Source organism: Myotis yumanensis, unplaced genomic scaffold (genome assembly GCF_028538775.1).
Source record: "Myotis yumanensis isolate MYYU_CA2020_CCGP unplaced genomic scaffold, mMyoYum1.0.hap1 SCAF_1, whole genome shotgun sequence".
Lineage (NCBI taxonomy): Eukaryota > Metazoa > Chordata > Mammalia > Chiroptera > Vespertilionidae > Myotis > Myotis yumanensis.
This window is the reverse complement of record NW_027223752.1, coordinates 327,536-354,624: the sequence shown is the minus strand read 5'-3', so window position 1 is coordinate 354,624 and position 27,089 is coordinate 327,536. Positions and strand designations below refer to the sequence as shown.

At 52.2% G+C, this 27,089-nt stretch overlaps 1 protein-coding gene across 5 annotated transcripts in view; it reads left to right on the top strand.

Annotated features, from left to right (window-relative positions):
* Positions 1 to 27,089, top strand: part of TRAF3 (TNF receptor associated factor 3) — a 90,624-nt gene that overhangs the window by 8,300 nt on the left and 55,235 nt on the right. Inside the window, exon 1 of one of the 5 annotated variants that reach the window (XM_070411558.1) lies at positions 8,761 to 8,816. The exons of the other annotated variants lie outside the window; for them this stretch is intronic. The gene's annotated coding sequence lies outside the window, so the exon portion shown is untranslated. Of the gene's footprint in view, positions 1 to 8,760; positions 8,817 to 27,089 lie in introns of those variants that run through there. 5 annotated transcript variants of the gene reach the window in all.

Sequence of the window (27,089 nt, the reverse complement as noted above, 5' to 3'; positions counted from 1 at the left end):
TGCACCCGAGAGTGCCTGGGGTATGGTAGGAAGCTAAGAGTTTGTGTGAATGAATCAATAAACTATAGTCTGACCACATTTTCTTTTATTGAGGCAAAACTCACATGTCATACAATTAACTATTTTAAAATGTACTGTTCAGTGGTATTTAATACGTTCACAATATTGTGCAAGCACCAGTTCTTTCTAGTTTCAAATGCTTTTATCACCCATTAAAGAACCCTGTGCTCATGGCGTATTCGTTCCCTGTGCCTCCTCCCCTGACCTGCTGTCTGTCCCTATGGATTTGCCTGTCCCGGACGTGCCACGGAACAGGAGCCAGACAACACGACTGGCTTTTGCGTCTAGCTCCTTCCACTTAGCACAGTGTTGTTGAGGTGCATCCAAGCTGTTGTGTTTTTTAATGGCTGAATAATATTCCATCGTGTGTCTCACCACAGTTTTGTTTATGCGTTCACTCACTTTTTGGGGTGGTTTTCACCTTTTGGTTCTGACGAATCATGTGTATAAGTCCATGTGGAGAGGTGTTCCCATTTCTCTTGGGCCATATGGTGATTCTGTGTTTACCTTATTCCCACCAGCAAGGTGCCAGGGTTCCAATTTCTGCACATCTGTGCCAACATTTATTTTTGTCTTTCTGGTGAAAACTATTCTAGTGGATATGAAGTGGCATCTCCCTGTGGTTTTTGTATTTCCTTAATGACCGATGGCATTGGGCATCTTTTATCTTTTCATCGTATATAGTGGAACAATGTCTATTCAAGCATTGCCCATGTTTCAATGGATCGTTTGTCTTTTTGTTGTTGACCTGTAAGAGTTCCTTCTATATTTTGGATAGCTACATGATTTACAGACATTTTCTCTCATTCCCTAAGATTTTTTTAGTCCTGTTAATGTCCTTTGATGTTTAAAAGCTTTTAATTTTGACGATGTCCACTTTTACTATTTTTCATTTTGTTGCTGTTGCTTTGGTATAAAATCTGAGAATCTATTTCCAAATCTGAGGCCATGAAGATTTGCTATATGTTTTATAGTTTTAGCTTTTACATTCAGACTGATCCCCGTGAGCTCATTTTTATGTGTGTAGTGAGGCAGGGGTTCTCCGTTCTGCTGCAAGTGCTTTCCCAGTTGTCCAGCACCATGTGTTGAAGGAACTGTTCTTCCTCATTGGATGGTCTTGGTAGCCTTGTTGGAAATCAATTGGCCACGGATGTTTGAATTTATTTCTGGACTCTCTATTCCATTATATAGGTCTGTCTTTATGCCAATAGCACACTGTGTTTTGATTACTATAGTTTAAAAAAAAAATATATATATATATATACACACACACATATATATATTTCTATTGAATATAGAGAAAGGGAGAGAGAGAGAGAGAGAAAGAAACATCAATGAAGAGAGAATCATTGATCGGCTGCCTCCTGCATGCCCCCTACTAGGGATTGAGCCAGCAACCTGGGCAGGTACCCTGACGGGGAGTTGAACTGTGACCTCCTGGTTCATAGGTCAATGCTCAACCACTGAGCCCCACTGGCCGGGTAGTTGCTGCAGCTTTGTAGAAAGTTTTGAAATAATTTTGGGAAGTGTGTCTTCCAACCTATTTTTCCTATATGCTTGGGCTAGTTGGGATCCCTTGCAGCTCCATAGTAATTTTAGATTCTGTTTTTCGCTTTCTGCAGAAACAGTTTGGAATTTTGAGAGGAATTACACTGCATGTGCTTTGGGGAGTTGCCATCTTAACCATATTCGGTCTCCTAGTCCATGACCATGGGATACTGTTCCATGTCTTCATATCTTTCATTTCTTTCAGCAAGGTTCTGTTTCAGTGACCAAGTCTGCACCTCTGTGGCTTAATTTATTCCTAGATATTGTATTCTTTTGGATGCTACTGTAAATCAAATTGTTTCCTTAATTTTTAAAAGATTTTTCATTGCTTGTATATAAAAGCACAACTGATTTAAAAAAATATTTTTATTAAATCAGAGAAAAAGGGAGAGGGAGATAGAAACATCAGTGATGAGAGAGAATCGTTGATCAGCTGCCTCCTGCATTCCCCCCACTGAGGATCGAGCCCAGCACCTGGGCATGTGCCCTGACCTGGAATTGAACTGTGACCTCCTGGTTCATAGGTCGAAGCTGAACCACTGAGCCACGCACCAGTTGGCCACAACTGATTTTTGTGTGGTGATCATATAGCCTGCAACTTTGCTGAGTTTGGTTGTATTACCTCTAGTAGCTTTTTGTGGATTCTATGGGATTTTCTACATGCGGAATCATGACAAATGCAATAGAGATGCTTTTAATCTCTTTCCAATTTGGATCCTCTTGTTTCTTTTTCTTGCCTGGTTGCTCTGGCTGGGGCTCTGCAGTGCTGACCAGCAGTGGTGAAAGCAGACAGCCTTGTCTTGTTTCTGATCTTAGGGACTCTTTCAGACTTGCACCATTGCTTATGGAGTTAGTGTAGGATTTCAAAAATAAGTGCCCTTTATCATGTTAGGAAGTTTCTTTGCGGAGTGTTTGATCATGGAAGGTTGTTGCGTTTTGTCACGTGCTTTTTGTGTGTCTGTTGATACGGACGCATGTCTTCCCCCTCCGTCTGTTAATGTGGTGCATCACATTCATGGATTTTCATGTGTTGAACCGCCCTTGCTTTCCTGGGATAAATCGCACTTGATTGTGGTGGCTGTTCCCTTTAAGGTGTTGTTGGATTCGGTCTGCTATTATTCTGTTGAGAATTTTTGCATCCAGGTTCGTAAGGGACATTGGTCTTTAGTTTCCTTTTCTTGTGGTATCTGTGTCTGGCTTGGTAGTTGGCTGCCAACCGCGTTTTGACCGTGCCTCGCGTTTATTCAGAATGTTGAACCCTGCCCTCCCTTAGCTCAGATTCTAGGAGGATTTCAAAGCAGACAGGGAACTCTGATGGTTTCCCAACACCAAGCTGCCCCTAAAAGGGCTGGTAGCTGGGAGATCCTGGTGATGCTGCCACCACACTGGGTCCACCAGCGGAGAATGGAGGAAGGGACTCTATTCCTGGTGCCAGGACAGCAGAGAGATGTGCTTCTGTCATTTCCTGAAAGAGCCACAGGCTGTTCAGGAAACGAGAGCTGCGTGACAAACCACCCTGAGCATCAGTGACCTCAAACAGTGGTCTGTCCCTCCATCTCATGGTTCTGTGGGTGACCAGGCAGGGCTCAGCTGGCGCTTCTGCTGCTCTATGTGGCATTAACTGAGGCCACTCACTGGTGTTTATCTGGCCTCTGGTCTGGTCTGGAGGGTCCGGACACTTGCACTCACATGCCTGCAATGTTGGAAAGCCAGGCTGAATTCCGTGTTCTGTACCAAGAATTTGTGAATAAGGTTTTGGAATGCACCCATTCATACAATGATAGGTGCCTGTACAAAAGGTATGTTTTATTTACACAACCAGCAGGCATCCTTGATCATCTGTTTGTCAGGAGATTTTTAAAAATATATTTTTATTGATTTCAGAGAGGAAGGGAGAGGGAGAGATAGAAACATTGATAATGAGAGAGAATCATCGATCGGCTGCCTCCTGTACACTCCCACAACCCGGACATGTGCCCGAACAAGTAATTGAACCGTGACCTTCTGGTTCATAGGTTGGTGCTCAACCACTGAGCCACCCAGGCCAGGCTGTCAGGAGTTTTCCAGGTACGACTTTGGGTCCATAAAGTTTCCCTTCCTATTAGGTTATTTTTAAATACCTTGAGAACGTCACTTTCATTTTGAAGAGTATCATGGGGCTTAAGCTTCTCTCTCTCTGTTCTTCAGTGAAGCTTCATTGAGACAATGCCAGTAAGCCCATGTACCCTAAATGTCCTTCTCTTCACCCGGGTTGTTCTAGGGACCCCGTGCAGACGTCCCTGCGAAAGCCAGGCTGGCGTGTGGCGGTGGGGGTGCCTCACGAGCCTGTGCAGAGGCTGCGTTGGCTCTGCCCCTGAGTGTCATTTCTGTGAGCCCTGCTTCTCAGCCCCCAGCTGGTGCCGCAGCACCAGGGAGCCTAGCGAGTGTGCGAGGCCACAGGGCGTGGGGAGTGGACACAAGAAATCTGAATCTTTGGCTCCAGGGGAGCCCCACGGTGTGGGGTTGGTGAGGGTGGAGAGGGGCTGAGGTTTCTGGTCCATGTGGTCCTCTGCTTGCACCCCCCAGGAGCCCTGCCCACGAGCCTGCCCAGCGCAGTGCCGGCCGCAGCGCCGGGCGCCCAGGCCCGCTGTCCCGAGCATCCCTTCCGTTGTTCGCAATGCCCACCACTCCTGGGAGCGAGCCTTCTGTCCACAGAGTCACCGCTGCGGGCGGTGGATGTGTCAGCGTGACTGACAGATGCCTGGCATTTCAGGGAGCCCTGGGGCTCCTGAACCCCCTCCCATCATGCCTGAGGTCTCTTACAGCGGTAAAGTTATACCCAGGTGTCCCCCCAAAATGAACACACTTTAACAGCTGATAGCGCAATTTTGGAAATGAAATCTATGTTAACAAACACCGCCTTTATGATTATTCAGTGTGTGTGCATTTTTGGGACACCCTACGTATATTCTCCCTATGTTTGGTATAGGGGTGCCAGACCTGCGTCAGGTTTTAGTCACTTTGCACAGAGAGAAGTAAGTAAGGTGTGTTTGAGGCATCTTCATAGAGGTCCCAGGTCTGCATACGACAGATAAGGCTCTTCCAGCTCCAACATTCTGTTCGTCAGGCACCAGCCTGCAAGGTCAGCCTCTGAGTCCCAGAGTGGTGGGAGCATGGAGAGTGCTCATCAGCAAGCCGGCCGGGGAGGGCAGGCGGTGGGCGGCCGGCAGGCACAGGATGGGGGCTCCTTCCACAGGGGGGGTCCACCCATGTCCACGGCTCCGCAAGGCGGAGCCCAGCAGGTCTCAGGGCTGGAGAGGGAACCCTTCTGGACCCGGCGTGGAGGTCCTGAGAGGAGGTCGTGCCCCCAGGGCTCTGGAAACCTAGGTGACGGCCACCCCCCTTTGAAAGGAGGCTCAGCCCATCTGTGTGGCCTGAGAAGCAAGAGAACAAAAATAAAGGGCAGATTACAGGACGAGTGAGTTAGCACATCCGTGTCAGTTTAGGGCTCTCGCCAGTTCCCACCAGGAGCCTCACAGATGGGCCTCCTTGGAGAGCCTGCATCACCGGGCGACTGTGGTCTCAGAACCCACCCGAGCCCTGGCCTGCGTGCTCCGTGGTTAGGCATCAGCCTGCACGCCGGCGGGTCGAAGGTTCAGTTCCCCGTCAAGGGCACATACCCCATCAATGGCCCGAGACTGGGTGTGGAAGCCGGTGGCTAATCTGGAATATTGGAAACGGTGAGAGTTTAGGGGGCAGATAGGGCGTGGAAGGCCTGCTCAGGGACCTCCTGTGATGGTGGAGGGCAGAGCTTGCCTGGCGCAGGGCCAGCTGCATGGACTCGTGATCGTCGTGGAAAATCACAGTTTGCCTGTCGTGTGCGGATCCCACTCCGCTCATGACCTCACACCCAGAGCGTAGCTACCGCCACCGGGACTGCTCCTCGCGGCCGCTGCGTGTTTGTGCTGTCAGCGGCCCGCAGGCTTCTGGATTTCGTGTTCGGGTGGCTGTCCCGTGGGACTGGCCTTCCGTGTGGGATGTCTAGGGTTTCATGGGTTTCCAGGAGGGACAGTGCTTACGGTCCACAGAGCCCGGGACGGGCAGTTTATCCCAAGGGATTTCCTAACGCTCCCTGGTCGGTATGGGAGGCCTCCCAGAGTCCCGGCCGGCCCAGGCTGCCTGCTCTGTCCTCTGCTTTATCGGTGACTTCTTTTTCTTCTTCTCGTGGCTTCATGTCAGCGATTCCGGATCCTGGCTGCACGTTAAGATGAGTAGAAAGAACACAGAAGCTGGCCCGCTTCAGACTATTTCCGTCGGGAGCCCCGCACGTGGCCGTGTCGGGTATCTTTCATAAAGCGGCCCTGGGGTGGGACTGCCGCCCCGCGGGGCCGAGCCGGTGGGTCAGCAGAAGGCACACTCCGCTCCGGCATCACCTGCCCAGGCGCCTCGCCAGGCGGACTCAGGCCTCCCTCACGCCGCCGGTGCCCCGGGCGCCTCAGCAGGGCTTTCAGGGGCTGGACCTGCTCCAGGGGAGGAGCCCCAGCGGCCGTGGCCTCTCTTCCCTCCACTTGCATGAACGTGAGCGAGTGACTTGACCTTCAGGCCCCTGCACAGAAAGTGAGGCACCCAGGTCCTCAGTCCAATTCTGACGTCCCAGAGCCTCTGAAAACGGAATGGATTTGTCACAGATTTGGTGCCAGAACCTGACCTGGACTGAGGTGATGCTGTTTTCAGTCCCTGTTCCATGTGGTGTGTCTCACCGCAGACGGTAATTCCTGTGGTTCTTGCAGGTGCTGCCCCCGACTTCACTGGGAGCGTTACGTAATGCACACCGCACACAGGATTTCCTTCCTAGCTTCCAGAGTATTCTGACCTCAAGCACAACTGGCTTTGGTTTGGTGTGAGAGGCTGTGGCTCCGGGGTCAGCCTGTCTGCGAACCTCCTGGCGGCTCCCAGCACCCAGCCAGCAGCTGGCTTTCTTCCTCGGCACCTCACTGTGCACACCTTCCCCGGGGTGTTGCTTTCCCAGAACCTCGGTGCTCTGCGTGGCGGCCTCGCTGCTCAGACAGTCCAGTGTTTTCTATCGTCAGCATCTGCTGCGCCCGCCCTGGGTATCTATCCATCATCCCTGCATGCATCTGGGCCAATGTCACCGGGAGTGAGTGTGTGCGGGACCTGGCCCTGCGGGCAGAGTGAGAATCAGTCCTAGAAAGAGAAAACTGGGAAGTTTGTTTTTGAGGAAGCTATTTTGTTACATTCAACCAAGAGAAGGCGTGTTAGGAGGCAGCTTAGCCCCGGCCCCCTGCAGGCTCCCAGAGGAGCTGGGATGCTCGAGGGCGTGGAGGACCCTTGCGCTTTGGAGCGATGGTGTCTGGGAACCGCAGTGTTAGCTTCCTGTTTCCTTTTCTTTCTTTTTTTAATTGATTTTAGAGAGGAAGGGAGAGAGAGAGAAACACCAATGAAGAGAAGAATCATTAATCTGCTGCCTCCTGCATGCCCCCTACTGGGGACCGAACCTGCAACCCGGCACGTACCCTGACCGGGAATCGAACCGTGACCTCCTGGTTCCTAGGCCGACACTCAGCCACGGAGCCACGCTGGCCGGGCTGGAGCAGCCTGTTCTTTTTTTTGCCGTGAACCCTCACCCGAGGACATTTTCCACTGATTTTCCAGAGGAGGGAGAGACACAGAGAAACATGGATGTGAGGGAAGCACATCAATTGGTTGCCTCCTGCACGAGTCTAGACCAGGGCCCAGGCCAAGGGAGGAGCCTACATCCAAGATACATGCCCTTGACCGGAATTGAACCCGGGACCCTTTGGTCTGCCGGCCGATGCTCTGTCCACTGAGCCACACCGGCCAGGGCTGAAGCAACAGCCTGATCTTAACACAGGTATCCGTGTCTACTTTACCTGGAACTCACGGCTTTTGCCTTTTGCTAGGAGACTTCCTGTGTGCCAGAACTGACCCTCCAGGACAGGAAAATGTGGGTGCTCCCCGGCTGTCTCACGCCCCCCCGCACCCCGAGAAGCCGGGGAGATTGTGGCCGCCCTTGGCTGAGCAGTCTGTATTGAGAGGGACACGTCTCTAAAGGCTTCATTATGGTCCTCAGTTTTCTTTCCTTTGGGCCTGGAGGGAGTGTTTGCTCTACGTGTATAATTGGTGCCTTTTGGTTTCAGGAATTTGGGGAGTGGGTGGCTAGTTGTGATGTGATCACCACCATCGCCAGCCCCACTGGGGGCCCTGGGAGGCTGAGCGCTGGTGCTCGCTCGGCGTGGCCGCTCCTCCGTGGTGGGAGGAAGAGTTCATACCTCGTGGCCTGGTGGGCTGAAGGGGACCCGGACACCAGACGTCTCAGCAACTTAGAGCAGCAGTCGCCGACCTTTCGGGTCGCGCGGACCACTGGTTAGCAACCGCTGGTTTAGAGTGTGGAAGGTTCCTAACTCTTTCTAGAGAGCGGTGCACACCAAGACAGTCTCAGGTAGATGACACAGTCATGGTCCTGGGCAGGGAGCCCCTGGAGTGGGCCTCCCACTGGACTGCAGACAAGCCCTCCGTGGAGCTGCAGCCTGCTGGCCCTCCTGGCTGCGGGCAGGGAGCGGGGAGGAGGCAGCCGCCGCTGTGGTCCCGTTGCACATGTGCGAGAACAGCTCCACATGCACGTTTCATGTGTGTCCCCCAGGCATCGGTCAGCAATGCCTTTGACTTCGGGATCTGCCTCCTATAGAAATGGGGAGACTTGGGGATGAGCTCCCCCGCCCCCCAGGAAGGCAGGCCTCCTAGAGACTCGTGCTCAGACTCGGCCCGTCCAGAGGAAGTGTGGGCGCTGCCGTCACGGCTCAGAGCCCCGCAGGGTGGCGGGTGCAGGCACCGCGCTGCTTTCGGTTTCAGCGGCGTGTGATTTGGGCCAGTGGTTTTAAGGGAGCCTTTCAAGTCCAACCCCGCTCCATCCCCGTGTCCTCGTTACAGTGGCGATGGGAAAAGGCCACTGGCCGGGTCATGCTGGTCGTGGGTGTGTGCGAGGGTGTCCCCCAGGGACGCTTGGCGGTGTCTGGAAACCCCCTGGCTGGTGGGTGGGGCTGGTGTCGAGTGAGCACCGCCCGAGCTGGTAAACACCGGGATGCCCAGGGCAGCCCCACAGCGGAGAGCTACCTGGCCCAGGTGTCGGGGTGCCCGATGTGCTCCTTGATCCAGGGCATGTGTGACTGTTCGAGCTTCATATTGTGAAGGTGAGGTGCTTTCTACATCCCCAAGTCTCCCCATTTCTATAGGAGGCAGCTGGTCTTTAGCTGTTAGATGAGGTCGTAAAGAGTAAAGAATGCGTTTAATTTGCACTGTCGCACGGGCCTGCTCTGAGTGTATTAAAATGCCCGGGGGCACTCAGAGGTCAGGGGCCCGGGCGGAGGGCCGGCTGTCCGTCAGGCTGGTGTGGCCAAGCCCTTCCTAGAAACCATGGGTTAAATGAGGCTTTGGTCACAGGACACGAGTTTTTGAGTAGGAACCATCAGCATCGAGGACTTCTCCCGTGGCTCCCCGTGCCCCGGTTTGTCCTTAGCCTGTGGCTCCCCGTGCCCCGGTTTGTCCTTAGCCCGTGGCTCCCCGTGCCCCGGCTCCAGCCGGTGTGTTCACCTCCCTCCTGGCCGAGCGCTGGGGGTGCCGGCACCGCCCTGAGCGCCAGGGACCCAGCAGGACAGGCGCAGCTCCCGCTGCCGTGAGGCCGGTGTGGCCGGGACAGATCGGGAGTCCGGTGCGGCTGCAGAATAGAGCGGGATGGGCAGGGCTGGGGCTCACTGACCAGGCCGGCCGGGGAAACGCACTGTGTCCATGGCCTGAGGCCCCAGCGTGTTCACTTCCCTGTCGCCTACCCTGTCCCGTGGCTCCTGAGCCCTTCCCACCCGCCTCCGGGTGCTGACGCCGGAGGGCTGGGCAGCACCCAGGGTCCCCGCCTGCCTGGTCTCCCACCCAGTCCAGCCTCGCCCCCGAGGAGCCTGCCCCCCAGTGCTGGGCCCTGGCCGCTGTCCTCAGATGGGAGCCGCTCCTCACCGGGTGCGGGGGGGTGCGGGGACGGGAGGAGCAGGCGCACAGGGACCGCCCTCCGAGAGCTGGGGTTTTGCATGGGGGTTTCTGTCAGTTATTTTTTCCTCACCTTCTGGAGCCCCAGCAGAGCCCAGGCCGGGGTGGGGGTGGGGAGGGCAGACAGCGCTGATCCCTGCAGGGTGCTGCCCCGCCCCCCAGAGCTCAGAGGGCAGCCAGTGCTGATGGTCTCAGCGGCCTGGCCCAGCGTGCGAGCGGGGCTGGAGGACGGGCATTGCCCTCACAGCCTCCCCTGGTCCCCAGGCCTCTCCTCTCCTCAGGCCTCTCCTGCCCTCAGGCCTCTCCTGCCCTCAGGCCTCTCCTGCCCTCAGGCCTCTCCTGCCCTCAGGTCTCCCCTGCCCTCAGGCCGAGTCCGGCCGCCTCAGTCTTGCCCTGTGAGGCGTGCAGGAGGGCGCACTCCAGGTGCCATCCTGGTGATGGTGTGGGTGAGTGGCCGTCTCCTGGGCAGCAGGACACGGAAAGTGGGCGCCAAGACTCCGTGTGGCCTGTCCCTTACTTGCCTAGGCAGGCGGCATCGCCTGTGTCCAAATGGACCGAGTGTAAAAGGAGGCCTCCTGGTCCGGAGCGCGGGGAGCCTAGTGGCCGCCGAGAGCAGGGGTCTGAGAAGCTAGTTCAGGGGACGTGCTGGTTCCAGTCTTGTAAATGATTGTGTGTTTGTTGAGGCTTGTAAAGATAAGTAAAGAAGAACATGTAACAGGACCATCAGTGGCCCACGAAGCCTAAAATATTTATTACCTGACCATTTATAGCAAAAGTTTGCTGACTCTTGGCTGCAGGTGTTAGGAAATGCTTTACGAAGCCTCAAACTTGAGCAGGCATTTCATGGGATAAATGACATTTTGATTTTCAGGGCAGCAGGGTGAAGGGGAGAGGCTCAGGGGTGATGGGAAAGGCAGGAGGGGGCACAGGTGCTGTCCGTCAAGCCGTGCGGTGGGCTGAGCTGGGCACGGAGGGGCCAGGGATGGGGGGGTGGGGGAGGTCCTGCCTCACCTACACACAGCAGGTGTGAGTGCAGCTGGCGGGGCCTGCTCCAATGTTTGGTGTATGTCATTCATCTCTTTTGGGGGCATAATCTTATGCATTTTTACAAAAATAGGAATGTATTTAAATAATTTTTAGTTTTTAAAAACACCCTTTTAAAATGAAAACAAAACAAAACAGTTTTTTTTTTATTAAAACAGGAATTCCCATTCAGGAAAATTGTTAAATAGGTAAATCGAGATACAAAAATACAAATGCAATCCTGCCCTCTCCGATCACTTCTAAGCCATGCTTGGGGCATACCGATGTTTTCTTTTTATAAAAATACTAGAGGCCTGGTGCATGAAATTCATGCATGGTTAGGGTCCCTAGGCCTGGCCAATGATCAGGGTCCATCTGGGGGGCAACCTGTGGGGCGATCGGGGGGCCACTGCTGGCACCCACCTTGGCCGGCCTGTCACTGCCCACTCGCTGGCTTCGCCTGCCGCCACCGCCGCTGGTCACCTCCCTCTGCAGGGCGACCAGTGGGGTGATGGGGGGAGCCCCCCTGCTGGCACCCGTCTTGGCTGGCCTGGGGCCTGTGGGCGGGGGGCAGCTTCTGTGTTCCATGTCTATCCCCTGGTGGTCAGTGTGCATTATAGCAACTGGTCGTTCCACTGGTCACTTGCTGTTCAGTTGATTTACATATTAGGCTTTTATTATATATGACAATTCTATATTTTATAATTTGCTTTTTCATATAATAGCTTTATTGAGATGTAGTTTACATATAGTCTTCAACTTTTTAAAGTGTATCATCCAGTCATTTTTACTATATTCAAAAATTTTACAATGAGCACCACTTTGTAATTTTAGAACATTTTCATAATCCGGAAAAGAAACCTTGTACTCATTAACTGTCACTCCCATTCTCCCCTCCCCAGCCCGAGGCAGTCATTAATCTATTTCCTGTCCCTATTGATTTGCCATTTCTGGAAATTTCATACAAATGAAATCGTACAGTATGTGGTTTTTGGCCACTGATTTTGTCCGGGTAGTGTATGTTTTCAGGGTTCACCCATTTTGTAGCATGTCTCAGTAATTCCTTTTTATAGGCATGTGATACCCCACTGTAGGGAGACACCATCTTTGTTATCTGTTCATCAGCTGGTGGGCATGGGGTTGTTCCCTCTTTTCGGATATTATGAATGATGCTGCTAAGAACAGTCCTATACTAGTTCTTGTGAGGACCTAAGTATTTATATCTGTTGTATATATTGCTGGGCCATCGGTAACTCTATGTGTAACATTTTGAGGGACTGCCAGGCTGTTTTTCAGAGCAGCTGGGATATCAGCAATGTGTGCGATTTCCAGTTTCTCCACATCTCCACTACCATTTGTTATTGTTCATTCATTTTACTTTAGACGTCCTAGTGTGTGTGAAGTAGGCTCACACTGTGGTTTTGATTTGTATATTCCTAAGACTAATTATGTTAAGCACCTTTCCATGTGCTAATTGACCATTTAGATATCTTCCTTGGGAAAGTGTCTACTCATATCCTTTGCCCATTTTAAAACTGGGTTATTTGTCTTTTTGTTACTGAGTTATAAGGGTTCTTTGTATATAATTTCTTTATCAGATATATAGATTATAAATATGTTCTCCCATTCTGTGGGGTGTCTTTTCACTTTCTTGGTGTTGTCCTTTGGTGCACGGAAGTTTTTAGTGTTGATGAAATCAGTTTAACTATTTTTTTCTTTAGTTGCTTGTGCTTTTGGTGTCATATCTAAGAAACCATTGCTTAGTCCAAGAGCATGAAGATTTAATCCTGTTTTCTTCTAAGAGTTACATAGTTTTAGCTCTTGCCTTTAGGCTGTGATCCATTTTGAGTTAAAATTTGTGTATGGTGTGAGGTAGGGGTTCGGTGTCATTCTGATGCATGTGGTTGTCCATTAGTTGAGAAGACTACTCTTTTCCCTTTGTCAAAAATTAATTGACTACAAATGTAAGGGGTTATTTCTGAACTCTCAATTCTCTTCTTTTCTATTATATGTCCATCCTCATGCTAATACGCTCTTGATTATTCAGCTTTATAGCAAGTTTGAACCTGGGGACTTGAGAATCCTCCAAATTGCTTCTTTTTAAAGATTGTTTTGTCTATTCTAAGTCCTTTGCATTCCCTTGTTCATTTTAGGGTCAGCTCATCAAAATATAACTTTCTCTTTCACTTGCAGACTAAGGAAAAAGAAAATGTTCATGATATAATCCCATGTTGTCCGCTATAGTAACCCTGTGGCTGGTGGGCACGTGGAGTACAGTCTGTCCACACTGCCATGTGCTCTAAGGGTGAGCTTACACCAGGTTTTGAAGAGCTAATGTGGAAAAAAGAACAGAAAACATCTCAAATAATTGTTTATATTGATTACACATTGAGTGGTAAAATTTTATATTGGGTTAAATAATGTATATTACATAAGTTTGCCTATTTTTATCTTTTTAATGTGACTACTAGAAGATTTAAAATTATTTATGTGATTCTTATATTTATGCATTTTTTTGTTTTGTTAATCCTCACCTGAGGGTATTTTTACCATTAGATTTTTTAGAGAGAATGGAAGGGAGGGGGAGAGACAGAGAGAGAGAAACATCTTTGTGCGAGAGACACATCGACTGGTTGCCTCCTGCACTTGCTCCCAAACCCCTGGGGCCGGGGATTGAACCTGCAACCGAGGTACGTGCCCTTGACTGGAATTGAACCTGTGTCCCTTCAGTCTGTGAGCCGATGCTCTAACCACTATGCAACCGGCTAAGGCCAGACGTGTTTTTTAATAGCATCACATATTATTTGGTTGATTATGTGATGATTATGTAATTGTGTCAAAGTTTCTTTCTATTTACTGAGGTATAATTGACACAACATTATAGTAATTTCAGGTGTATAACATAGTGATTAGATATACGTATATACTATGAAATGGGCACCACAGTAAGTCTATTTAGCATCCAACATCCTGCATAATTATAGAATTTTTTTCTTGTGTTGAGAACTTATCAGATTTACTCTTAGCAACTTCCAAATGTGTATTAACCCTTTGCACTCCGAACCATTCTGGACATTGGCTACCAGCTACTCAACGCTACTTTGCGGCGGAAACGTGCATTTACAGACCCTCGTATTATTTAGTATAATTTTGGAACCAAGTAACGTATTATAATGATATTGGACTTATATGAATTGGGTGACATCGAGGAATGTATATTAGCAAAAAAAACAATATTTTATTGTTTATAATTTTGTACAGTATGATAAGTTTTGTAACACTCCCCAATATGCATTGCAGGCTGATTAGTGCATGTTTGACAGTAATAAGTGGTTTGACGCCTGCCACCAGGTGTTTTCCTGTTAGAACACACAATGCAGTCCCGTTTTCTTTGTCCCACATCGGGAATGTGTAGTTTATTGTTTAATCCGACACAAAACCCGCTGACATTTCTTGTATATATCTTAGTAATTTTACGATATTTTGATTTAATTTCTTGTGCCATTTCAAGATAAAACTTCAGGGAAACATGCATGTCTTAAAAAGTTGCGTTGAAATAACTCAATTCCCCGTAATCACTAATAAACTGCAATGTCCCCTGAGAGGGGACATCCGAGTGATATGCTAGAATTCCGATGTCCCCTGAGAGGGGACAGCGGAGTGCAAAGGGTTAACAGTGTTGCTAGCTGGGCTCCATGCTGTGCGCTCCACTGTCAGGGTTTGTTTTGTACCCAGAAGCGAGCCTGTTTGCCTCCCTTCATCCCCTCCACCCACTCCCTGCCCGCCTCTGGGCACCTGTCTGTCCTCCCTCTGGACCCCGTCTGTCCTCGTGGTCTGTGAGCTCGTCTTTTTGTTTTTTAGGCTCCACTTATGAGCAAGTCATTGGCACTTGTCTTTCTCTAACTCAGTTCACTTAGTGTGATGCCCTCAAGGTCCATCCGTGTTGTTGCAAATGGCAAGATTTCGTTCATCTTTATGGCCAAGTCAGCTTCCTGGTTCCGTTCTCTGTCCTTGGACACTTAGGTTGTTTCCAGTGGCCTCTGCCTCGCACAGCCAGGCCCTCGGCCCGCCGTCGGCCGTTCCTGGGGTGCCGCCAGGACGCAGGTCACCAGGAGGCCGTGGGAAATGTGGGCTGGACTTCTGCGTCTGGGGCACGCAGACTAGCGTTAGTGTCAAGTACGTGGATGACGGTTTCACATTAACACAAGATAATGTTTCCCAATAAGGCTGTGAACAGATTCAACAAATATTGACACCCCCCCCTCACCCCCCGCCATGAGCCAGGCTCTGTTCCAAGAGCTGGCGATGCAGCGGTGAATGAGTCCAACCTGTAGCCAACGGGTTGGCCAGTCAAGACACCAGTGAGCCGCCAGTTAGGGCTGCGAGGCGGGAAGCAGGCAGCCTGTGAGCCGCCAGTTAGGGCTGCGAGGCGAGGCGGGAAGCAGGCGCTGGCCCAGGCTGCCGTGGGCGTGCCGCCTGCAGAGCGGTCAGGGAGGGCCTTTCGGAGCAGCTGCATTTGAGCAGGGACTGAACGAACGAACAGGGCAGGGCCGTGCGGAGGTCTGGGGCACCGGGTCAGGGAGGACAAAGACCTCCAAGTGGGGAAATGCTTGGCGTGGTTTAGGAACTGCACGGAGGCCAGAGTGGCGGGAGCTGGGTGGGAAGTGGAGGGACTCGGAACACGCTTTGGAGATGGAGTAGACAGTCTTTGCTGATGGGTGGGTGTGGCGTGTGTGCCCTGAGCCACGTGCTGAGCCAGGGGTTGTCAGAGTGGGTCCAGGGTGTTGGTGATGGGGTACCAGTCGGAAGTCAGAGCAGGTGGGGCTGGGACGCACATTTCGAGCTAGGAGAGGCCATATGGGCCTCGAGCCGGTGGAGTGAGAGGTGACCATGGATTCGGAAACGTGGAGGTCTTGGGCCTGGGCAGGAGGATGGCGTAGGCCGTGGTGGGTGAGCTTGTCCGGGGATGTGTGCATGGACAACTCCTTGAAAGCACAGGATGCTGGGGGTGGGGAGCTGGGGGCAGACTGGCTCCCGCGCGCTGGTGGGAGGGGCTGGAGAGGCTGGGGGGAGGGGGGCGGCTGAGGGCCAGGGGAGAGGGCGGGGCGTTGGCAGGCCTTTCCTGAGAAAACATCCGACTGCCTGAGTCAGAAGCTGAGGAGGGACAGGACGGAAGGGTCGTGTAGTCTCCGTTACGGAGTTAAATGTAACATTTGCATGAATTTTTAATAGGAAACCTATGGTTTTACATAAATTGAGTCACTTTAAAGTGCTTGCCCTCAGGGTTCCTTCTCCTATGCCTTTGGGGGTACTTTGGTGGAGAAGTTTGAGAAGCCACTTCATTATTGAGTTCTGTGGTTCTGTCGTTAAATCTCACCCAAGTGAGCATTTAACCTTAAAGAGTGTGAGAGTCACTTACCCATTTTGTTAGCCGTAATAGAGCTCTGGCAGCTGCCCCAGATATCCCTCCACTGTGCATCTTAACAGCCGCTTGGCAAGCCCTCCATGCTGCGGGGGGGCGGGGGGGGGAGGCCGCGGGGAGCTCGGGTGTCTGGCAGGACGGCGTGCCCTTGATGCCCACCCCTTCCTGGGTGAGGCTGTGGAGGAGGGCAGGGCCTGAGGGCAACCCCCTTCGAGGACATCGCAGCGGAACTGTTTCCGGTTTTAACAGATCGCGCATCTTTCCACTCTGGGAAGGCGGCTTGTGCGAGCCAGCCTCCGGCAGTGCTTCACCACCTGTGATGACGGCTTCTTCCCTGTTCTTGCATCGCCTGCTTTCTTTCCTTTCCATGCAGCTTTAGTGTAAGCCCCCCTCCCAGGTAGGTCTCCCCCTCCCACAGGGGGCACCACGAACAGTTAGATCACCGCGCACAGTGACCTGGCCCGGAGTGTGTGCAGGCCCAGTAGGTCCCTCCTGGGGCAGGTGCATGGCCGAGGCTGCGGGAGCTGCTGGGTAGCTGGTCATTTGGTTGCATGACCAGTCCATGTTGCTTCCAGTTCTCCGCAGCCTCCTGGGCTGCTAGCGTGGCGGGGCCTGCGCCTTCCCTGAGCCGGGGCCTGCCGCTGGGCCCCAGACCCCCATCCTAGGGCTGGCTTCCCCAACCACCCTCACCCTCGCACAGCTGCTGAGTGTCCGCCTTTCCCCGGGCACCGGGCACCCTGTGCTCCCTCATCACCTCGGGGCAGGCGCCTGGAGGCGGGCACAGTGGCCTTGCTTCCAGCTGGCACACCCAGCCTCTGGGGAGGGCCGTGCCACACTCCTGCTCAGGGAGTTTGGGGAGCAAACAGCTGTACAAATCTGGACTTTAACTCCAGATTGCTGCAGCTCCGGGCGCCCGGCCATTACAGGGGCTCGCGGCCGCTTCCCGCGTGCCTGCCTGCCGCCACTCGGCAGCCCGTGCTTTGGGCCACAGTGGCTTGGAGTTTGGAATTTCTGGATCTTATTGTGGAATATGCTGGCCAGCACCTGGCAGCCGACACGAAGATGCTTGCAGCAGCAGGTCTGACTGTTGGCACCAAGTGGTGCAGAGACTGGGGTGACCTTGCGTGCATCAGGGCCTTCCGCCCAGTGAGTTGGGGACCTCTTCTCAGAGCTTTGGGGTTTCAGAGTCACAGACCAGGGTGGTGGGCCTGACTCAGTGGAGGTCTGTCTGTCAGGCATGATGCCGCCAGCTGGGAGGGCAAGGGCGCTGGCTGCGTGGTGGGACGGGCACTGAGGCAGCCGTGGGTGCTGGCACGTTGCTAGCACCTTCCTGCTTCTGAGACGTGTGCTGTGCCGGTGCTGACTTCCCAGGTGTCCACACAGGGCCTGGCACACGGCACGGCCTCCAGCAGGGAGTGTGGGGAGTGGCCGCCTGGACCATCCTGCGCCCCTTCCGTGGGTCTGGCGCGGGTCAAGGGCAGAGAGGGAGGCTCAAGACAAGGCTCCCACTTCTGAGCCTCTGCGCCCTGTGCCCTTGCTGTGGGCATCACACCTGGCACGCCAGTCCTTGGTCCACACTCGCACTCTGCCCCGTGGCTGGCCAAGAGCTTCAACGTTAGAGGGACTTCATGTACGTTTCCTGAATTTTAAAATATGAGTATACTGTTATTTTAAGATGCATTTTTGATGTAGGTAGATATCTTTTTTAAAAATTACCTGCTTTCTGAAATGGTGCTTGCATTTTGAAGAAAATGTTTAATATCCAGCTGCATGAAAGCCTGCCCATTTTATTAGAAAATGAAGAGCCAATACTCAAATGTGCCTGGATCTGCATATTCCAAGCCTTTGAAGAGGACAGGGGGCAAACCAGTTTGTTCCCGAAGCAGATTTCACTGTTATTTCTGAAGTTTCCTGTGGACTTTGATAAACCCTGTAGAATGTGTTAGCTCACATCTGAGCGTGTGTAGTAAAGATTCTCCTTTCAACTTAGAATTGTTTCTGTCCACGGTACGTGACCTGAGGTTTAATGAGCATGACACTGAATCAGAAGCACACATTCAGTGTTTCAGATTTTATCAGCTACTACCGCTTCAAAAGACTTAAAATGCCTTTGTAATAGATTGTAAGGTACTTAGGACGAGAGTTTGTATTGTACATCTTCCTTCAAGACACTCTGGTGAGCATGGTGGCAGGACAAGGGGCGTGGTGAATATTTGCAAATAGTTTGTTTATCAGGGTTCAAAAGAGACTCCTTGTGTTTTATAATTACCCTTTTTGGGGAACCAACCTATAATGTAAAAAATATCTGGTGGCATAATCTTTGCTCTCATGGATTATGTTTATGGAATTGGAAATGTGTGATTCCTCAGAGTTGTGTGTTCCGCTGTCTAAATGTTTGCATCTGCACTGCATGTGTAAACATGTCAGTTTCCAAGTAGCCTTTGCAGTATCTCTGTATATAAAAGGTTAATATACTAAGTGTCCGTCTGTCCGGTCGCTATGATGCGCACTGACCACCAGGGGGCAGACGCTCAATGCAGGAGCTGCATTGATGCGCACTGGCCATTTACAGAGAAACAGAGTTTCAGTCCGCAGACCTGGCGCCCACAAGCAACACTCAGCTTCCCCCAAGTGGGACACAGGCCCGCCACCTCCCCAGAGCAACAGTCCACCAAATTGCAGCCAGTGCTGCCGAGACCCCATGGTGCAAAATGTGGCCCACAGCACAGCCCACCCTGGAAGCGGGTGGCTGTGGGTGCCGGGTAATGATGTCACATAGCAATGCCCGGCTTCCTCTCCCTAGCGACTAGCCTCCTTGGAGTTTCTTCAGCCCAGGAACACGACTTACTTCATAGCCAGGTGCAAGCATTGTACACTTTAACCAAATGCCTGTGAAGCATTTTCACATGCCTCATCTCATTTGGTCCTCACAGAAGTCCTGGAATAGATAGATCAGAGACTCAGTGGAATCCTATTTTCTTTTCATTAGCTGGAAAATGGAGATTTAGAAAGCTTAGAAACTTGACCCAACTGAAAAGAAGTAAGAAATGGTGGACCTTGAAAATGACCTCAGGTTTTCTCACTGCACAGAATATAGTCAAACACTGCTGCAGTTAAATATTTTACCCTTTGTTCTCCCTGCGTGATCTACAATAATAATCTGCTTCGTGTTGATATTTACTGCTGTGTTGCTGACAATTACCTGAAAGAGAAGTTGGGGTGCTTCACTGGGCTGGGAAAAGTTTAGCTACATCAGAAAGCAGGTCTAGTTAAGCAAGTATATTCTATGTCTATAAAAGGCTAAGTTGACTCACGCATGCGTGATACATATAAAGCTCTCGCTGGCACCCGTTGCACGCATGTGTTTCAATCTGTCATTGTCGATCGTGAATTGGTTGACACTTCTATTATAGAGAAAGGGCGAATAGCAATATTAAAATATTTCTCCAATTAATTTCCTTTAAATGTGCATGAATCCGTGCACCAGGCCTCTAGTTGTAGTATATTACAGAAGGCTTTTTAAAAGGTCCAGAAACGTGTTATGTGCTTAAGTGCTTAAATATTTTCTTCTACTGGGATTAAAAAAAAAAGCTAAGATTTTTCATTTAGGTTTTTTTTGTGGATTTTGTTAATCCTCACCCATGGATATTTTTCCCATTGTTTTTTAGAGAGAGTGGAAGGGAGAGGTAGAGAGAGAGAAACATCGATGTGTGAGAGAGATATCAATTGGTTGCCTCCTGCATGTGCTCCATCCAGGGTCGGGGATTGAACCTTCAACCCAGTTACATGCCCTTGACTGGGCATCGAAGCCGCCACACTGGGCAGGGCTTGCAGAGGTTTTTAATGCCACTAAGGCAGTGGGAGGCTCCGCTAACGCTTCCGATGGTATCATCATTTTGGAAAAACCATTTCACTGTAGGGGTGTTCACAAAAGCTAGAGCCTTTCTGGCCGGTTTGACATTGCTTAGCTATATAGGCAGCAAGCGGTGCAGTGTCAAACCAATTCAGAATCACTCATGTTGTCCGTGTGCAGATTTCCTGTATTCAGTATTTAAACTGCAAACCTACCAGCCTGAGTGATTCGAAATACAGTAGCATAAGAAGAATTAGATCTACCAACCAGAAAAGTGTGCATATCTAAAGTAGTTTCTTTTCTTGATTTTGGTTAAGTTAGCAGAAGTATCTTCACATCTGTAATTTCTGGTAACTTAATGAGAACACGCTGAACTTTTGGGTGGCAATAAATTTCCCATTATGTAAAACATCTTCCACGCTGGCTGACTCATTGTGAGTGATGAGCAGGCACGATTGTCTTCCTGCGGAAAGTGGAAGCACACTACCGTAATGACACTTCGGGATCACGCACCGGCGCGGCCACACGCTGTGCCTGCGGGCCGGTGGCGGAGGGCTCGAGGTGGACAGACACGGGGGAGCGCCGGGGCGAGGTGTCCGTCAGTGGGCTGGGGGTTTATGCAGGGCTTACTTCGGTTTTTATGAGAGTTTGTTTTTCTTTTTATTGATTTCAGAGAGGAAGGGAGAAGGAGAGAGGTAGAAACATCAATGATGAGAGAATCATTGATCAGCTGCCTCCTGCCCGCCCCACACTGGGGATCGAGCCTGCAACCCGGGCATGTGCCCTGACTGAGAATCAAACCGTGACCTCCTGGTTCATAGGTCGACGCTCAACCCCTGAGCCACACCATCTGGGCTGTTTTTACCAGTATGTTCAGTTAATGAATGTGTTTTCTTTGACTTATTGACTTCAGTTTTATAAATATTTCTGGTTTTTAAAGCCCAAGTGGTTTTGTTTATTTCATAATAGAAAGAACTAAGTAAATGCACACTTTCTGGTGGTGATGGTGGGGTTGATGGTTTTCCTAGTGATGCTCTTTCATGTTTAAAAGTGCTACCTTTGTAGACATTTGTAATTGATATTTAGCATTACAGTTGCAATCAATTTTTTTCTTGAAAAACTGTCAGGCTCTGAGATTTGTGGGAGAAAAAGTTACTAAAAACAGTTACGAGTTTAACTGCAAGAAGCTTATTTAAAATTATTTGTTTTTATTTATTTAAAAATATATATTTTTCTAATATATATTTTTATTGATTTCAGAGAGGAAGTGAGAGAGAGAAACATCAATGATGAGAGAGAATCATTGATCAGCTGCCTCCTGTACATCCCACACTGGGGATCAAGCCTGCAACCCGGGCAGGTGCCCTTGACCGGAATCGAACCTGGGACCCTTCAGTCCGCAGGCCGACACTCTATCCACTGAGCCAGATCAGTTAGTGCTAAAATTATTTGGAAGGGATACCCCCCAAATAATGCAATTGGGGAAAAGTTTTCTTTCTTTGTTTCTTTGAGATATGAGCTGCATCTCATTAAGTGATGTGAACTCAGATGTTTTGCCATTGACTGGATTGTGTCAGGTTTTTAAAAAATAACTTGATTGAGATAGTCACATACCGCACACACAGTTCATCTCTCCTTGCGCCCATTCCGTGGCTTTAGTATGTTCACAGGGTTGTGCCTTCTTTGGACACTTGGTGTAATGGGACCGTGTACTGCGGGTCTTTGCACTCGGCAGGGTGTTCCCAGGGTCCATCCATGGAGTAGCTGAGCGGCTGCGGTTGTTCCTTTTGCTGCCCAGTCTGTCCACTGTGGACGGCACCAGGCTGATGCACGCGGCAGTCCCTGGGTGAACACTCGGTTGTTCCCCTTGTTGGCTGTTGGGAATGTGTGCTGCTAGGAACGTCCTGTACAGGCGTTTGTGTGCACGTGTTTTCATTTCTTTGGGGTGTGTACCTAGGAGTTTGCATCTGTCTTTTTTAAAATTATCTTTATTGTTGAAAATATTACATATGTCTCCTTCCTGTGCCCTCTACCTAAGAATATGTGTGGGTTTTTAATTGATTTTAGAGAGAGGGGAAGCGGGCGGGCGGGGGGGTTGGGGTAGGGGGGGAGAAACATTGATGTGAGAGAGAAACCAATGGGTTGCCTCCCTTACATGCCCCGGCCGGGGATCGAACCCACAGTCTAGGTATGTGCCCTGACGGGGAATCGAACCCACAGTGTCTGGATGTAGGGGACGACGTTTCAACCAACTGAGCCACCAGCTGCGGCTGGGTCTGCTTTTAGTGCTTCTTTAAGCTACTGTTTGGTTCTGATTTAGGTTTGTGAAGAGGTTCTGTAATGGATAACGGCTTCTTGACCTTCCTGGTGACTCGGTGACTCTGTTTTATGCTTGAAACCCCTGGATGATCCTTTCCCCCCTCCCCACCCCACCCCCCAACCCCGTGCCTGTAGGATCATATGTTTTTGTTTGTTTTTGTTAATCCTCACCCAAGGATATTTTTTCCCCTTGATTTTCAGAGAGTGGAAGGGAGGAAGAGGGGGAGAGAGGAAAACCATCAATGTGAGAGAGAGACATCAATTGGTTGCCTCCCGCATGCGCCCTGACCAGGGTTGGGATCAAACCTGCAACCGAGGTACATGCCCTTGACCGAGAATCAAACCTGAGACCCCTCAGTGTGCAGGCCTGTGCTCTGACCATTGAGCACACCGGCTGGGCTCTAGTTTATATTTTTATGTTCTTCTCCCCTCTTCTTCTTGGTGCCCAGCATCGGGCGGTTATGACGGCATGGTTTCCATTTCCTTTAGACGTATCCCACTCACTCCTGCGGCTTTTTTCATGGGAATTTTGGTAACTGGGTTGCCTATTTTTGAGGAAATAAACATCTTAAGATAGTAGTGATCCTCTTGAGCATTTTGTTAAGTGTCCAAATGAGACCTACAGGGATGTTCCATAATTTGTATCAAATTCCTGTGAATGTACATTAACACTATTAGCTAATTGCCTGAGCTAGATTATGAATTTCATTACTGCTGTTTAATTAAGGAACAGATTCTGTCATGGTCATTCCAGTTAATGGTGAGCGTCCTGCAGGTCTCTCGTCTCGTATTTAAACTGAGTGAGCCTTGGGAAGATTATTGTGGGCTTTGTGGATATTGGCTCTATTTTGTAACAGCAGTGCCTTACATTTTGAGAAGTGTATACTTTTGGGAACCTTTCACATGCATAACATCAGCTAAACCAAACGAACTCTCCCTCGCTGGTGTTGCCCAGTGGTTAGTGTCGGCCCTAGTGTTGAAAGGTTTGGGGTTCAATTCCTGGTCAAGTACATGAACCTAGGTTCAGGTTCGATCCCCAGCCCCAGTTGGGGCATGAGGGAGGCAACCAATCAATGTGTCTCTCTCACATTGATGTTTCTCTCCCTCCCTCCCTTCCTCTCTCCCTTCCACTCTCTCTAAAACTCAATGGGAAAAATATCCTGTGTGAGGATTAGCAACAGAAATATCAGATGAACTCGCCTGCTGGAGTGTTAGCTGGTTGAGCTCCATTCCGTGCACCGACAGATTGCCGGTTGGTTCTCTGTCAGGGCACACGCCTGGCTGCAGGTCTGACCCCCGGTGGGGGAGCATGGGGAAGGCAAGCAACCGATGTTTCTCCCTCTCTCCCTTCCTCTAGAGCTCTAAGCTTGTCCTCGGGTGACTACTAAAGGAAAGAGAAATCAAATGAGCTCTAAGGTTTGTAGGATAGGTCCTACTCCTTCCCTGTAGGCAAGAACTCCCAGGTCAGAAAGGGCAAGCAGTTGGTTGGGAGAAGTGCCCGGGGAGGCAGGGGCTGTGGGTGCCGAGTCCGAGCGCCAGCAGCTGCCGGCACAGCCGCGTGGGGCTCCCCGCCGTGCACTGGAAAGGTATGGCTCCTGTGAGCGGCCTCCCCTCCTCGTCTCTAACGGGAGATGAGAGGAAGCCACGCCCGTGCCCGGAACCGGCTCACTGCCCTGGGTTTTTATCTCTTTTTAAAAATTGATTTTAGAGCAAGAGGAAGGGGGTGGGGAGAGAGAGAAACATCAATTTGTTCTATGCATGCATTCATTGGTAGATTCTGGTATGTGCCCTGACTGGGGATCGAACCTGCAACCTTAGTGCTAACCAACCCAGCTATCGGCCAGGGCCTGCCCTTGGTTTTCTGACGGTTGACCTGGAAGCGGTTTGAGTGGTCCTGTAGTGGGCTCCTCCTGTCACCCCTGCTCTGACCTCCCACCCCCACCCCTAGCCCCAGAGCCCCACTCCCCGCTGGTTTCTCTCCCGCAGTGCAGTACCTACCACCCCCACGTAGTTCCCACTGCTGGCCTCGGCCCCCACCCCCTGGGCACTGTCTGTTCCAGGAAGCACAGAGTCTTGACGGAAGACCCTGCCAGCTCCTCTGGACGCTCCTGGGAACGCCTCTCGGGCCGGGCCTCTGCTGATCGGTGGGGAGAGCGCCTCCCTGCCCGGGGCTGCGGCTGGCAGCGGCTGGCGGGCGAGGCTGCCAGGGCCAGCCTTGATCTCTGACTTGAAAGGCAGAGCGGCAGCGGGTGCCCAGGCCTGGATATGCCAGAGGCGTTTGAGACAAGGGCCTCTGAGGCATTAGCTACTGTAGTGAGTCCACAGGCACTGACGGCAGAGACTTCCTCGCGGCTCTGCCCTCCTCTGCTCACCCGCTGCTGGGAGGTTGCCAGACAGCCAGGAGTTGGCCCGAGGCCTCTCTGAGACTCATTTCCCATCCTCACCTTTCCGAGGAGGTGGGGCGGGAGGCTGCAGTATTGCCACAGGTGGCTCTCCTCCCCCAGCCAGGCCCCGGGAGCATCACCCTCGAGCTGGGTCTGAGCTTTGGTCCAGAGCCTAGAAAAGCAGCGGCCGCTGGTGAGGTGCGCTGGGCTGAGTCCGCCTCCCGCACCTGGACTTACCGTGGTTCCCTGGGCCTGGGTGTCCGGCTGTCAGGCGGAGAGGGTGCTGGGCGCTCCTCACGGAGGGACAGGCGGAGCCTGATGGCCGACCTGTGGGGGCCCCAGCTTCCAGCTCCCACTACAGATACTAAAATGTCTGCCCTGCAAGGGCCTGGGGGTCAGCAGGGATGTCACTCTGCGGGTGCTAACTACTGGGGTGACCGGGCTTCGCCGCTGGGGTGGAGAGTTGTTGAAGACTGGATGGAGGAGAAAATTCTGGAGCCTGCACAGGGGGGTAGGGGGTTCACAGAGGCAGCACGGTATTGGCAGGGCACCACCTGCATTCTGTGGTACTAGACCAAGGGGACCCGTGCACCCTTAGCTCGTTCATTCACTCACCTGCCCTTTACCCAGTGCCTGCTCGCGTCAGGCTGGGCACCAGACTTGGATCGAATACAACACGGCTGGACCAGGCCACTTAGACAACCGTCCCGCCTGGAGGTGGTCCCCCGCGTCACTGGGAGACAGCTGCCACCCATCGAGGGGTGCGTGGTGTCGCCCTGCTAGGCTCAGAGTCTGCCCCTCCCGTGCGCACCTCAGGTGCCAGGCACTCAGGCATCTGTCCGCGGTGGTGGTGGTGGTGGTGATGGTGATGGTGGTGGTGGTGGTGGTGGTGGTGGTGATGGTGGTGGTGGTGGTGGTGGTGATGGTGGTGGTGGTGGTGATGGTGGTGGTGGTGGTGGTGGTGGTGGTGTGACGGCTCAGGCTGAGGACACGCTGGCCGTGCCGAGGGCCGTGTGCGCCGTGGGGGCTTCCCTTCCCTGCTGAGTGGCTCTCAGCTGCTAGTTGTCCTTCTGCACAGAACCTTCCCGGACCCCGCGGCTCCCAGACCCCCACCCTGTGTGCTGGCCTGCCTCACGCTTGGAACGCCTTGTCCCCGTGGGCTTTACCGAGTACCCGTGCCCATCCGGATGGTGCGGTCTGCCCGTGGCCGTGGCCGCCGTATACAGGGGCTGAATAGGCGAACATCAGAGGTCACTGCTGTAGTAGCTGCTGCTTAACTCGGTCCAAGTCCCTGCTTCTGAATTGGCCGGTGGCTTAACAATTCTGGCTCCGACCGCGTAATGGTTCTCGGTGCTGTGAAAGCAGCGGGGACTGCAGGCGATGGCGGCCCCCGAGGAGCTGGGCGACAGCCCCTCTGTGTGCAGGTGGCCCTGAGGGGTTAGAGCGTGCTCAGCAGGTGTGCGGCTCTCACAGGCAGCCGGGAGGGAGCGGGGACGGCGGTGTCATTGCCTACATTTCCTCACGGCTGCGCTCTTACCCAGCACAGCACGTCGTCAGGGCTCCCCTCCCATGACCCACAGACCAGCCGGCCCCAGCAGGCAGGCTGGGGAGGTAGGACCCCCCAGGTGTTGGCAGCGTTTTATAGAGGCGCTTCCTGTGCCAGGAGCCCCCGCGCTCCCGCTCCGAGGTCGGTGGCTTCAGAAAGACTGCAATGCAGCGGTTCCCCGTGGCTGTTACTATGGGAGCCTGAGACGAGGGCCTCTGCGCCCTCCGGGCCCCTCCCCGGCGCTGCCTGCGGCCAGCAGTGTGAAGCGGAGGTACCGGGCGCTTCCTGGCCGCCTGGCCGGGAGCAGGGGGATGTTTGCGGAGGCTGGAGGCTGGGGCCAGTGCGCGGCTCCCGCTGCGGCTCCCGCTCGGTTCCCTGCTCGGCTCCCTGCTCGGCTCCCTGCTTGGGCGGGCGCCGTGGCTGCCCAGGCGCGCGGGGCTGAAGATGCCTGTGCAGCGGTGCTCGGAGCGCTCGTGCCCGTCCCCACACGCGGTGGCTCGTGAGAAGGTAGGGGCTTTAAAAGCCTTGCACGGCCGTATTGTAGGTGCTGCAAAGGCCCCAGCAGGTCCTGAGAGACGAGCCTTCGGCGTCTCGGAGGGGGCAGTGTGGGCATTTGAACAGACACCTTATTGGTTGGCAGATGCCCTCTGAGTAAGTCATTGAAGTTGTTCTTTGCAGAGCTCTGCTTCTCCGACTCCCGAGCGGCTGGATTCCAGAGGTAGACATGGCTGCAATGTCGTTGCTCCTCTACCCGAAGCCGTAAGACACTTTCTTTCATCTGTTTCACAAAACCTCCCGCGTGGCGGCAGGTGCTGAAGTCTTGTTTCCTTGGTTCTTGCCTTCAGGCGAGCGTTTCGGGCGTGTTGCTCTGCTGTCCGGGGT